We start from the raw sequence: 15,978 nt of genomic DNA, 5'->3' as shown, positions 1-15,978 counted from the left end.
AACCATATGATTTTATCCTTCATTTTGTTGATATGATATATATTTATTAATTTGCATATATCAAACCATCCTTGTGTCCCTGGACAAATCCCTCTTGGTCCATGTGGATGATCTTCTTGATGTGTTGTTGTATTCTATTTGCTAGCATTTTGTTGAGGATTTTTGCATCTATTTTTATCAGGGATATTCGTCTATAGTTCTCTTTTTTGTTATGTCTTTCTTTGATTCTGGAATTATGGTACTGCTAGCCTCACAGAATTATTTTGGAAGGTTCCCTCCCTTTCAATTATTTTGAATAACTTAAGTAGAATTTGGATTAGCTCTTACGGAAAAAGGTTGGTAGAATTCAGCAATCAAGCAGTTTGGTCCTGGGCTTTTCTTCATTGGGAGACTCTTTATTACTGATTTGATCTCATTCTTGGTTATTGGACCATTCAAGTGTTCTATGTCTTCATACTTCAATTTTGATAAATTACACATGGCCAGAAATCTATTAATTTCTTCTATATTTTCCAATTTGTTGGCATATAGCTGTTTGTAATCATTCTTAATGATTTATATATCTGTGGTATCAGTTGTAACATCCCCTTTTTATCTCTGATTTTGTCAATTTGGGTTTTCTACCGTTTTTTTTTTTTTGGTTAGTTGGGCCAATGATTTATCAATTTGTTTATTTTTTTCAATAAAAAATCTTTCTACATCATAGATATTTTGTATAGTTTTTCAATTTCTATTTTGATTATTTTTTATAATTTTTATTGCTTCTATCATCCTACTAATTTTGGGTTTAGTTTATTCTTCTTTTTCTAAGTCTTTAGATGAGATACGTTTTATATCATTTATATACTACCTTTCAAATTTTGGGGGGTTGGCACTTACTACTATAAGCTTACCACCTAAACTAGTCCATAAATTTTGATACGTTGTGTTTTCACTTTAATTCATTTCAAGGAGTTTTTTACTTACCTTTTTAATACTTCACAGACAGAAAAAACACAAAAGATAATAAATAGCCAAAGCAATCTTAATAAAAACAAAGCCAAATGCATCACAATATCAGATTTCAAAACATACTACAGGGCTATTATAATCAATAAGGCCTAGTACTGGCATAAAAATAGACATGGAATCCAAATGGAGCAGAATAGAATTTACAGAAATTAAACCACACATCTACAACAAGTCTTTGACAAATAAGCTAAAATTTCTCCCTGAAAAAAAGGTCAACATTCTTCAACAAATGGTGTTGGGAAAACTGGCTTTTCACATGGAAAAGTTTGAAATTAGACCCCTTCCTTAAATGCTATACAAGTATCAACTCACAGTAGATCAAGGATCTAAACATAAAATCATCATATTATTAGAGGAAAATACCAGAAATACTGCAAGAAATTGGCCTAGACAGACTTCTTGGATAAGATCCCAGAAGCATAGGCATTAAAGCAAAAAAACAGACCATTGGAATTACATCAGGTTAAGAAGCTTCTGCACAGCAAAGGAAACAATCAACAAAGTAAAGAGGCAACCTACAGATTGGGAGAAAATATGTCCAAACTTGAATCCAATAAAGGATTAACATTCACAATAAATAAGAAGCTCAAGAAATTCAACAACAATAAAACAAAAAACCCAGTTAAGAAATTGAAAAATCATATGAACATTTTTCAAAGGAACAAATATAAATGTACAACATACATGAAAAATACTTAGGATCACAAGCATCAGGGAAATGCAGATAAAATCTACAATGAAGTTTTGCTTCACCCCAGTTAGAATGGCTATCATCCGAAACCCAAAATAATAACAAATGCTGGTAAGGACATGGACAAAAACACACCCTGATACACTGTTGGTGGGAATGCAAACCAGTACAGCATTAATGAAAACAATATGGAGATTCCTCAGAAAACTAAAAATAGATCTGCCATATAACCCAGCTATCCCCCTCTTGGAAATATATTCAAAAGGATTGATAGCAGCATATGAAAGTTACCTGCACTCTCATGTTTACAGTATCTCAATTTACTATAGCTAAGATATGGAACTAATCTTGATATCCATCAATTGATGACTGCGTAAAGAAAATGTAATATGTATGTGTGTGTGTGTGTGTGTGTGTGTGATGGGATAATACCCAACCATAAAAATTAATGAAATCCTGACATTTACAAAAAAATGGATACAACTGCAGATCATTATGCTAAGTGAAATAAGCCAGACCTAAGAAGAAAAATGTCACGTGTTTCTTTTAATTGTGATAGTTACTATATAAAGAGAAAATAAAAATAGTGTGGATAGTCAGATCATTTGATATGTAATTATAAATATTGCTTTCCTGAATTTTATCATTTAATGACAAAAAAGAAATAGGGGCAAATAGGATTCATGGTGCTAGTAATGCTTTCTTCTTAATTTGGTTGTTGTTTATAAGGGTGATCAGATGACAAAAAACCTGACTGATCTCTACACTTCTACATTTCTTGGAATGTATACTGCATACTGTATTGTAACAAAATGTTTTTTAAAAATACTGCATTTTCTGTACAAAAAAAAATTGGTGATATAAGGATTTTTAAAAATGTAAATCTTCTGATACAAATTACCATTTTTTCAGAGAAGTTGTGTAACCCAAATTTCTACTAGTATGTGTGAGTGCCTATTTTACTGTACTCTTTCCAGTGCCACAATGAATATTATCAATTTTTAAAATTTTTTACATTGCCAAAGTTAGTTTTCCCAACTGTGAATATGACTTTCAATCTGAATATTTTCTTCATATATAACACACATTGAAGAAAACAATGGAGAAAGAAGAGGACCTCTCCCTCAAAGTTAATCAAAATGGGAAATCAAATAATAGAGAATGCTATGTAATGTCCAGAGAAGCAGAGGCAGAAGTAGAGGAGCAAAGCAGAGAGAGGAGGGGAAAAGAGGGAAGAGGTCAGGATGATAGTTGAGAAGGGAAAGTAGGGGATTAGATGGGAGAGACAGATTGATTTATCACCAAGGGATATATATATCCAAATATATCTAAATCTAAGTGACAATATAAAGTGGCTTTAACTCAGTGAAGTAAAGAGTCAGTACGTATCAAGAGAGTTTAATTGAGGCCATTGTATTTGGGACAGATTAAAAGTAATGTAATTTTATATCCAAATTTCCAGGTCTTTCTGAATACATAGCCTCAAGGGAGAATGGCATGGATATTAGCCTAATCAAAATGACTTCCATTCTACGTAGCTCATCAAAAAAGAATACAAGACCAATAAGACATTTCCTTCCTAACTTTATCTTTAATTTATATAACCCCTCAAAACATGAAACAGAAAACCAGTAAGTCATGTTAGTGACACAGAAATATTTCAAATATTCATAGCTTTAACACCAGTGAGCACCTATTTTATTTAAGATACTAAATTAAAGATTCCAGAAAATTTCTAGAGTGTAGAGTAGTACTAATAAAATTAGGACTACATTTTAAAATACTACATATCATTAATTCAAAGATTAAATAATTTAAAAATATACTTTCTTCAATTTCCAGTAGAAACAGTAATCTAACAGCTTCAACTTTGGCCTTACTATCCTTATTGGTATCATTTTTATCTACCATCTGATTACTCCCTTATTTGTAGAAAAGAGAAATATAATTACTCTTTTATTCATCCTGTCTCCAAAGTGTTATCCCAGTGCTTTTCTCTGTGTGATCATGACTGCATGGTGAAAAAGAATTTTAACCTTCCTGGCTTTGGAGCATAATTTTTCAAAACCCATGAATCATAATAAATGCATGTAACATGACACTATTTATTGCTACTTTATAGATTTCACATCCAGTGTTTTATTTTTGCTCTTGAAAAACAGTGAAAATTAATCATTGAAAGTGATGCAGAAACTTTTCCAGTCAACAAAGTAATTGTTTTTTCCCCAGCATCACTTGTCACTGGAGAAACAATAAACTTTGACTCAGTACCCAAGTGCTACTCTCAGGTTTTCTATCTGGCTGGAGAGAATCTATCAATTTTTATTTCTAATGACACTGGTGATTGCAGTGTGGAATAAGATTTGCTCACCATCAGAATTGGGAAAATCATTTATCATTGAAACTTTTTGACTGATAGAATATTGAAATTTTCTCTTGTTTTACTTTTAAAATTTATATAAAGTGAACAAATTTTATGTATTGCATGTACATACCATTTTAAGAGCATAATAATACTTCCCACCCTTTCTTAAACAACATGAATTCATACACTGAAACTGACAAGCTCAATTGTTGATTTGAAGTGCAGAGACTTTCTAAACAGAAGAGAAAAGACGTGCACTCAAGAACGTATTCTTTTGAAACAAACCTTTGTCATATAACTTTTTTTAAAAAGAGTGATTTCTTCACCTCTACATCCAAGGTAAAGATTGGAGACTGCTCATGGACATAATTCTGGGTATGAATCTTTGATTTGCATCCTCAGAATAACTTTGACCAAATTCCAAATTGCCTATCCCTCGCAGGGCGTCATCTTCCTCATCTGTCCTATAATAGTTCCTACCACATTGTGTTTGGAAGGACTACATAGAATGATGAATATAAGATGCTTAATATGAGTTTAGAGCTATACTTCCTATCAATTACTAAAACTAGCTAAATATGGGATGGAGTTATGTGAACATGACTAACTCTGACAGTAAATAAGGCAATCCCATCTGATTTCTGGTCTTATTCTAGAACTTTAAGGTTGATCCAATCTGTCATCTCTCTGAACCCAGAAAACGGCTCTCATTGGCAGCAGCCTCACCCATGCTACACACCTCTGCACCCTCTGCACTGAGTGTTTACTCTATGAAGAGCTGTACTGGGGTGGGGAATAATATGTTGTCACTGTAGATCCCGAGTGGGCACAGACTGTCTCAGGCTCCACAGATGGCTCAACTGTGGGCTCAAACAAATAGCATTTCCATTAGATAATTATGTAAATTCTCAAAAAATGCACACAACCACAGGTGAGGAAGGATCAATAAATAGTCCCCTGAAAGACAGCTTCACAAAACAAACGTGTACAACTCAATTTTTACCTTTAATCCCACATAGTATTTTGTAGAATGTTTTACATAAGAGCAGTGCTGAGAGAAATGCTTGGTGAATTAAAATGAGCCAAGTTTGATTATAACATCAGAATCAAACTGACTTCACATCTAGGAGGAAGAAAAATAATTACATTAGTTTCTCCCTTGCACCAAGTCCATATAGAACTTGAATAATAATGTTTCTTTACTTGGAATGCAAAAACTCTGAGTCATATAATTCTCTTGGCCTTAATAAAGGCACTACCTACACTACATAGAAACTGCTGAATGCCAGAAAGCAAATGGTGCACTCTGCTCATACATCCAACTCCCAGAGGAAATAAAAAAGCAAAAAGTCAAGTTTACCTTGAGTGAATCAAATATCTAATACTCTTAGCACCAAGTAACTATAAGCCTAGGCATAGTTCTCAAGCATCAAATAAGAATTTTGCTATTTTCCCCTTGAATAGATAGTTTCTAAGGCATTTAGTGGCTAAGATTCTTCAAACTGGAGGAGAAAGTGATTATTTTTATGCACTTCAATCAGATTATCACCATATAGATTATGTATAAATGTATTATTATAAAAGATTTTTAGGTAACTATATTATTTCTGTAGGATATTAGTGTATGGATCCAATGTATCATAGTTACAAATAAAGATATTATCAATGGATAAAGTTACAGACGTGTTTATCCTCCACATGGGAAGTTTATCTCTTTAAAGTCTGTACTTTACCTAAAGCAAATCCAGTTGCCGTGGGGTGGCAAAAAGGAAAAAATGAATTAACAAAGCCTTAAAAAAAATCAGGATTGCATTTAGCACTTAGCCCAGTGGTTAAAACACCTGTTCCTTGCACTAGAGTACCTGAATTCAATTCCCAGCTTTGGCTTCTGACTCCAGCTTCCTGTCAATGCAGATCCTGAGAAGCCGTAGTGGTAGCTCAAATAATTCAAACTGTGCAACACATGTGGGAGACCTGGACTATAATTCGAGCTCTGGTCCAGCATGGACTGTTGCTGGCATTTGGGGGGTAAGCCTGCAGATAAGAGATTTCCTTTCCCTCTTCTTTCTCCTCCTCCACCATATCCTCTGTTTCTCAAATTAAAAAAAAAAAAATTAATGAAAAAAGCACCCAAACACGGAGTCAGATCCAGAGATATTCAAAATTATCCTACTGTATATCATGAAGCCCTGGGTTTATCTTTGAGATTTTTGTAGAATCAGTATACAAACAAAAGAACAGGGAAGTAGAATCATAGTATTAGAAATCCCAGGAATGTGAAAGCAGCATTGCAGCTGAGCAGCAGATTTCAGAGAATATCAGTGCCAGACGTGAAACTTGGGAATTTGTCTTTCTATGGCATGAATGTGCTTGTAAAAAGTATAAGAGACTCAAGAATGTTCCAGTCTATTGAAATAACATGGCAATACCCTCAGAAACTACTCTGCTAACAAATTTCATTTACTCATTACTTTTAAATTGATGAAAAACAATGATGAAAGAAACATGCAAAGCTGAGTGAAGAATACATATTAGATAAATCTTTACCCTAAGAGAGGCTGCTCATCTTACGAGTATTGTTATGGTTAATTTTTTTAAATATTGAAAGTTTCACATACATTATCTATTACCAATAAATGCCATAAATTTAAAATTAGTGGATACTGTGCCTTTAAAGTATTATAACTTCTATTTCATAATGGTGTTGTTTATCTTTTCTTCCAAGAGAATGATGCTAGAATGGCGCCCCAGGACATTCTAATTCTATTATCCTATCATCATTGCCAAGGTAACAAGGGACTGATGATTCTGCTGTCTGAGATGGAGTTTGTGTAATGCTGAGTAGAGGAGAGAAAACAGGCACCTAGCAAGCCAGAGAAAACCTGTGTTCATTTGGAAATCTACAGATGCTGTTCTTTTTCTGCTGTGACTGTAGTTTCAAGTCCACAAATAAACTAGGAAGTTTTTTTTTTTAATTGAGCATAGAAAAGGCCAATGAGAGGAAAATTTCCCCGACCAGAAGGAGCGATGGAATATGGATCCTAAGCTCTGCGGCTGGAAGAACACTAGACCCAGGAGATCACGTAGCTCAACCAGCTCGCCCCGAGTCTCCACCACGTACTGAAAAGGGCACTTCTGCAGGACACTAACATAACATATTGGTGCCCTGCAGTATCTCTTGAAAAATGAGTTCATGCCATTTCCAAAGCTTTTGCACATGTAAACTTGGAGCTCCAAAATAATCTGGCTGACTTGGTTTTGATGTCTGTTTACAAACAGAACTGTTTCTGGGATGAATATAACAGAGACTAACATTTAATGGAAAATATTCACAAAGTATGAAGACAGTTATTATTCAAGAAGTTTATAATCTTAAATTTGCTATGAATGAAGTAAAAGATCATTCCTGTTGGACTAAACTTGGCCTGATAGGATTCCAGATCAATACATCTCAGTGCTGCCTCTTGATTTTTCACAAATGTTATGCACAGATATAACTCTTGGTTCCTATATAAAAGAAGTATTTTATTAATTTTTAAATTTATTTTTAATTGAAAGGCAAAGACACATGCACACACACACACACACACACACACGGTGGGGGGAGAATCTTCCGTTAGTTCACTGCCCCAAATGTGCACATCAGCCAGCATTATGAAGGGAGGGCAGAAACAGCATTATTTATTATAAAAGGGTACTTCAAGTTCATGAAAATTAGAATTAAAAAATAAATTTATTCTGAAGCCTATCATATATTTTCATAATATACGTTTTCTATTCACATATTGAAGACTCTTTGTATTTTTGTAAGGGAAGCCATGGGAGACTTTAGATGGAAGATGCAGCAGACTAATGAAGATGATTTCTTAGCATCTGTCTTCCTCTCAGAATGTTGAAATGGGTTAAGGCCCTTAGATTGCATGAGTGACAGAGGAAGCTGGGAGTCTCTTATAAGATACTACGTACCCTGGAATAAGTTTGCTGCTTTGCAGACCAGAGATAATATGGGACAAGAAGTTGGAGACCAGTGTCCTCACTCCTGCAGGGAAACTTCTACATGTATGACTCTCTAGAGATAAGCAATTCTTGAAACATTAAAAGGCAATACCATCTGCAAGGGCACTGAATGGATACACCTGGTAGGCAAGGACAAGGGGCAGTGGCAGCAGCTACATCCACAGCTAGGTAGCTTCAGTTACAGTGGGTATTGATAAGTATGAGACAAAGAGGGAAAGCATGCCACGTGGGGTGGAGCTCACAGATCGATGTGTGATTATTCATGAGACTTACAGCATTCCCCTTCCCTGAAATAATTATGAACGTTTTGGAGTTGGGGGACCTGAGGGCCTGCATCCACCAGTTGAAGCTTAAGAGTCATTATAAAATTTTTTAGATAGAGAGAAAGCTCCTATCCACTGGCTTGCAAACAAATGCACATGATAGTCAAGACTGAAGCCAGGAGCTGGGAATATAGCCAAGGTCTCTACATGGGTGGCAAGCACTCAAATACTTGAGCCATCATCTGCTTCCTAGCCAGGGAAAGAAACCAGGTATTTCAGTATGGGAATTGGGCACCTTAACAGCTGAGCTAAAATATCTCTCCTGAGACATGTTGTGCTTTAGAGATCATTTGTTTCCCCAGGCTATGAAAGCCTGCAACATATGTGCCCCAGTGCATAATGTAAAAGACAACTTAGTTTGCTGTATGTAGTAAAAGGGGAAGTCTGAGAATCTGAGCATTGTTGAGCATTAATCACCAACTTTTGTCAATTCTAAGGCACACATTTTTTTCCATACTTTAATAGCAGTGAAATTAGTGTGCATCTGACCCTCAGGTTAGCTAGCGACAGTCATGACAGTTATCATTGCCTGCAATAATGCATCAAAACTTGCAGATTGGGTGTCATTGTCTTGCAAGAAATTTCCAAAGATGATACAAAGCACAGAAAAGAGGCAGCATCAACATCCTTGACTGCAGGAAGGACCAACTACATCATATGAAAACACACATCAGTAACTGAGCAGCAAAATAATTGAGGAAACACAGGCTCTGGGTAGGAATACATTTAGGAATACTGACAATTTATTTTACATCTATTTGACTCTATAGTTATGCTCAAGAATGATTGAGGAGAGAAATATATGCATAAATCTATCTATAAAAGCTTTTTCCATATATTTAAAATTTAACTTTGAGTGACAATAAAATGTTGTTTTGTGGGTAAATTAACAGGGCTGTTTTCTTCTTTCTTGGTGGTTTATAAAATAAGGATGCATCTTCTAGTCCACAGCATCTTAGATAGAATGGACTATGGGCATAGGCCACAATAGTTACATACACACTGCCTGTATTTAATACCATGCAGCATCCAGAGGGACAGGTAGGAAGATCTTCATTACTATAAAGGGCACATTCCTACCAGCCATAAGTTGAGAACACACTGGGATCCAGAGGATGGGCCATTTGTGTCTTTGCTATCTCCACAGGGCCACCTTTCCTTCTAATAAAGTCAGCCTGGGAGAGGCATCCAGGATTTTCTTCCCCTCACACCCATCTCCATGCTACCCTTATACTGTTTTTCTACTTCTCTACCCGTCCCCTGGAGGCCTCAGTTCCATTTGGCTGTCGCTTTGTGGGGTCAAGACACTGAGTCAAGCTACTCTCACTCCTGTAAAGGACGTAACTCAGATCTTGGAGATATTTCAAAATGGAACATATTTGCCACCATCAGGATGTCCACTTGCCAATACTGATCATATCTCACAGCATAAATGCAATGTTTTGTTATCAGATGTTTTATTATCCCCACCAGAAAGGGGAAAATTATCCTATGAGGGAAGGAATGAGTGGATAGAACAGAGAACATTGCTGTCACTTTATTAAACTCATATCATGGCTGAGAATAGGAGGTTGTGAAACACCCATCTTACAAATAGTTAAGCTATGACTAACTGGTTGAGTTATGCACTAACTCTTAAATGTACAAATAAAATGAGATGCCATAGGAGCACATTAGCTATGACTTACATAGGAAAGAAATAACATTATATTTTACTTAATAACGAGCAGAGTGAGTAATAACAGCAATCCCTCGCAGATGCCTACAAATGTCTACTTACAAAGATTTCATGAAGGTTTACTTAAAGAGGATCTTAATTAATCTAAAACAAAACAACTATCATTATTTATATTCAGTCTACTCAATTCTGAAAAGAATTAAAAGGTTACAGAAATAGATTTGCCAGGGACCAGCACCATGGCTCATGTGGTTAATCCTCTGCCTGCGGCGCCACCATCCCATATGGGCACCAGTTCTAGTCCCGGGCGCTCCTCTTCCAGTCCAGCTGTCTGCTGTGGCCTGGGAGTGCAGTGGAGGATGGCCCAAGTGCTTGGGCACCTGCACTCGCATGGGAGACCAGGAGGAAGCACCTGGCTCCTGGCTTTGGATCGGCGTGGCTCAGGCCACGGCGGCCATTTGGGAGGTGAACCAATGGAAGGAAGACCTTTCTCTCTGTCTCTCTCTCTCTCACTGTCTGTAACTCTACCTAGCAAATAAATAAATATATAAAATTTAAAAAGAAATGCATATGCAAGACAATTTATATGACAATATGGACTAAATTATATGTTATAAAACAATTAGGGATAAGGGAGCTTAGGAAAAATAAAGACAGTAGCTAAATATGAATATATTCATCTTCCAGACTGAAGCAAGTAAGGCACAATGAGGTAAATTTGTTCCTACTTATTGTTCATTCCACCATTATATGTCCTATATAAATGAAGCAACTGAATTGAAGTTGAACACCAGTAACCTTTCAGAAAGTAAGAAAATCAATCCCTAACTTTATTCTTTCACATTCCCCTTACAAATGTAATTGCTTAATTTCTCAACCCACTCATTTACCCAGCAGACACTTGTTAGATGCATTTCATGTATTCTGCATTGCCCTTGGCCTTGCCTGATTAAATATGAACAAGGCCAACCCTTGCACATACAGAAAGTGGCCTGCAATGTTTCTTCCCCTTCAAGTCATCTCCAGCTCAAATACCAACACAGACCCATTTGTACATGAACAGTCTAATCTCTGAAAGTTCCCAGGATACCTGAAATCATTTCTGTTTAAAGGGGTGACACAGTAAAAATAGTATTACTTCACAAAAAGTAATTCTCTTTATTCCAAGTAAGTACATAGGAAAAGAGTCAGACATTTCCTAATTTTTCTGTGCCTTAGCTCCCTTATTAAGGAGTATATTTGTCTTTCATAAATAACTCTTATTATCCTGATGCAATATATAATATATAAGCAAATGACATCCTGTCATGAAAAAATATTTTTGTGGGATGTTGTTTCACTTTTTCCAGAAGTTCTATTCTCCATGGAAGTCTAAATTTCAGACAAAGGCAGAGAGAAATGTATTAGAAAAAAATCGTAATCATAATCAGTCCCCTTTTTCGTACTTGGGCTTCTGAAATCCCTTTAAGTCATTTTGTATATTGAAAATTTTGACTTTCAAAGCTAAAGACTTTCAAAGAAGAATTTTTAATCTAAATCTATGGATTGATTTAATTTTGTAGATATATATATATATTTATACATACCAGATATCTTGCTCAACCTGTTGATAATGAATTCTCCAAAGACAATTTCTAACAAATCATCAATGATCTGAAAATATCATTCTAGCACTTGAAGATTTATATCAGAAATGATTGAGTAGAGAAACAATCAATGTGCACAGAAAACATTGAATCACTACAGAATGTAACATAAATGTAACATAAATTTCATAAAGAAAACTGTAAGAAAGTTTAGCATATGAAAAATAAATACTGCTAAAACTGGAGGAATTATTTAAAATCACATTCTATCAAGGTAATTCTGGCTAATGAATCTAAGCATTTGCAATTGTTCTTCCTCTACACAAGAGACGTGACATCTCATAGTTAGCTTTATAGCATATTTGAAAGGACAACGGGGGGAAGGGGAGAAAGAGAGAGACAGCTCTTTCATTTGGTAGTTCATTCCCCTAAATGCCCTTAGCAGCCAGGACTTTGGCCAGGCCAAAGCCAGGAGACAGGAACTCCGTCCAGGCCTCTCATATGGCAGGGACCCAAGTATTTGAGCCATAATGAGCTGCCTCTCAGGATGTGCATTAGCAGGAAGCTGGAATCAGAAGCAGAGGCAAGACTCTAACCAAGACATTTGAATATGGAATGAGGGCGTCCCAAGCAACAGTTAAGCCACTGCACCACAATGCCTGGCCCCCATAATGGTGTTGTTGTTGTTGTTTTGGATTTTTTTTTTATTTTTAACTTTTATTTAATGAATATAAATTTCCAAAGTACAGCTTATCCCATAATGGTGTTTTATTTCCACTGACTACACACATATGAAACAACATGATGGCTAGAGTATATAATACTGTATAAAAAATTTCTCTGGAAGTCAAGTTTCCATTGATTTCCAGTTTATCACCTTTAAAATTTATTGAATCATTTTTCTTAATGCCATCAAATTTTCATTAGCTTCCTCTACCCAAAGAGTTATACATAAGAACACTCCATGGTTGATGAGAACTAGATCCCAACTAATTTCTGAATATCAGTGGGTTATTTAATTCACTGAGTTAATAACTATGCTGCTTTAACTATAGGCTTGTATATGTGCTGTTTTAGAAGCATATATAACTGTGTATCACAAAAAACTTAAAGAAATAATAACTGTCCAATAATGAGTGTCTAGCTTTAAATACAAACATTGGAATGCTATTTTAAAGCACAAAGAAATGCCCATGGTAAAATAATTTTATATAGTAAGAGAATATAGAGAAAAAAACTAATTGGATACAGGGATGATGGAGGACATGTAGAAAATGGAGAGTCCCCCAAAATTACTACCAAGTGTGTACACTGAGGGTAATAGGCTAGATCCCAGGACCCAGCAGTCTCACTCTAGGTATATAACCAGAGAAGCTGTCCCACAGCACCTTGAGGGGACTGGTGTAAGGAAAGTTATCTCAATATTGTGTGGAACTGTCAGAAGCAGGAAAGAATAGTCCTAGCAAATCCATGTTGAAATTGCAATCAATAAACTAAATTCACACATAGCCCAGATTTATCTGTAATACATAGTATTAGTATTGGAGAAAATATTACAGAAAGAGAACAGATTCACATGGCATATCAAACTGCCTATGTTTCAGACCTGGTTCTGCTCTCTATTCCAACTTGTTGCTAATGTGTACCATGGGAGAAAGCAGGTGATGACTCAAGTACTTGCATGATGGGAGGTCTCTCTCTCTCTCTCCCTCCCTCTCTCATTACCTCTCAGATAAATAGAAATGTCAATATTGATAAATTAAAAATTTCTCTTTTAATTCTACTGATTGATGAATTTTAATTAACTGTACAGGATTACTTAGATTTTTAAAAATAATTTTATGTATTTAAGATAAACAAATTCCATGCATTTAATATACAGACTTAGGAACATAGCACTTAGATTTTTTTGTTTTGTTTTGTTGTTGTTGTTGTTGTTTTTGACAGGCAGAGTTAGAAAGTGAGAGAGAGAGTGACAGAGAGGAAGGTCTTCCTTCCATCCGTTCACCCCTCAAATGGCCGCCACGGCTGGCGCGCTGTGCTGATCCAAAGCCAGGAGCCAGGTGCTTCTCCTGGTCTCCCATGTGGGTGCAGGGCCCAGGCACTTGGGCCATCCTCCACTGCCGTCCTGGGCCACAGCAGACAGCTGGACTGAAAGAGGAGCAACCAGGACAGAACCGGTGCCCTGACAGGGACTAGAACCTGGTGTGCTGGCGCCGCAGGTGGAGGATTAGCCAAGTGAGCCATGGCACTGGCCAGCACTTAGATTTTTGAGTGACTTGTTTCAGCCAGATCTGTACCAAACTCAATGCTCTTCCCATGACAGCAAAACACTTTTACTTGTGTATTTATTTTAAATATTTATATGATTTTATTTGAAAAGACAAATGTAAAAGAGAGAGAGAGAGAGAGAGATTCTCCATATACTAGTTCACTCTCTAAATAGCTGCAACAGCTAGGGCTGGGCTAGCACCAAGCAGGAGCCCAGAATTCCATCCGAGTCTCTCACATGTGTAGCAGGAGCACAAGCACTTGGACCATCTTATGCTACTTTTCCAGGTGCATTAACAGGAACCTGGATTGGAAACAGAGCAATGAGGACTTTAACCAGTACTCATATGGGATGCCGATGTTGCAAGGTAGTAACTTAACTTCTTGGACCACAATGTTGACCTCAAAATACTTTTAAAGAATTAACAGTAAAACTAGTCTTTAAACAGTACTTTATACTTTGTGTGTCTGTGTGGGTGCAAATTGTTGAAATCTTAGTATAGAGTTGATCTTCTGTATATAATTAAAAATGAATCTTAATGAAGAATGGGATGGGAAAGGGAGCAGGAGATGGTTTGGGGGTGGGAGGGCGGGTATGGGGGGAAGAACCACTATAATCCAAAAGTTGTACTTATGGAATTTATATTTATTAAATAAAAGCTTTCTATAAAAAGCATCCTATCCTAAAAAAAATAGTGTTGAATATTTTTTAAAAAAGATTACTCAAACTGTTTTTTCATTCCTTTTTGTGTTCCACAATACACTATACCATTTTTGCCTTGAAAAATTAATAGCTATAATAAATGCCTCTATAAATCTGCAAGTGGGAGGACATCCTTAGACATATCCTTTGTTGTATGAAACAAAATAATTGAGGAAAAATAATTCCTGGCAGTGAGAGCTGAGTCCCAGACAGGAAATCAGGATACCATGTGCCTGATATTTCCCTTGGTGAATTTTAATGATGAATCTTTTTTCTGGGTAGCATTTGACCCTCTTAAAAGTCAAGGAAACCAAGACTTTACATGTTTAAAATAATGTCATTCCAATAGGAATGGCAACTTCCAATTCATTCATGGCCCCCTGCTTTCTGCCTGCTACAGAGAATTTTAAAACTCTAAGGGAGTTTTTGAGAAGCTGGAAGCGAAGACAAGCAACAGGACAGGCATATTCAATGAGAGTGACATTGAAGCATAAGAAAAATGAGCTGCTGATGCCCAAACGACACAGCACAGTTAGTCTGGACACGAGAAGATGGATCTGAGATGAGGTCAGACACTCAGACGATGGATGGTATTCCTGCAGCTGCTGCGACATTGTCCCTGACTACACTGGCAACAGCTTGTAGTCTCGCTTAGAAATCAGATCTCCCTCACCCAAAATAAATTAATTAACACCCACCCCTTTAAATTAAATAGCCCTGTCTGCCTGCCCAGCTTCTGTCAGCATTCTTTCTTCCTTAACGCTTGTGCCTTCTCTGAGTGTTCCAGTGGACCTCAGAGTGCCAAACAGGCAGCTCCTGTTCTTTCCTTCAGTTCTATCTCGTTGAGAGATTGCAATCAAGCTTTAATAACACTCTGCAGCCTGTGGAGACATTATCTGTCCCTAAAGCCCAGCTAACATTTTGTTACAGGCATCTGTTTAAAATAGACCAAAGCCTGCCCACCCTCAGCCCGCACAGTTCACACTCCCCACCCAAGGAGCATCATTTAGAGGTCCGAGAAATGGACCATCACCTTTAAGTTTATTCCCTCATCAGAATTCTTACTCCTATCAGGAATTTGCAGATTATCAAGGGAGTTTCTGTAATTCACAAGATGGTCAAGGGCAGTTAAGATGAACATAATAAAAGGTATTTTTCTGTTATGCTATCCAGGTGGCACTTAACTCACTGTAAACATGTGAAGGGAAGATTTTGTATTCATTTGCTGCTTTAATTTCCAAATAGCTCTCATATACTGTGATGGGTGGTAAAGTTGAGACCAAAAGAATCCAGTTTTCAAAATGATCACCCAAAGAGTTTCTTTGTGAGAGAA

Source organism: Oryctolagus cuniculus, chromosome 2, assembly GCF_051225735.1.
Source record: "Oryctolagus cuniculus isolate XC-2025 breed Fujian yellow rabbit chromosome 2, ASM5122573v1, whole genome shotgun sequence".
Taxonomy (NCBI): domain Eukaryota; kingdom Metazoa; phylum Chordata; class Mammalia; order Lagomorpha; family Leporidae; genus Oryctolagus; species Oryctolagus cuniculus.
This window is presented reverse-complemented; position numbering follows the sequence as displayed.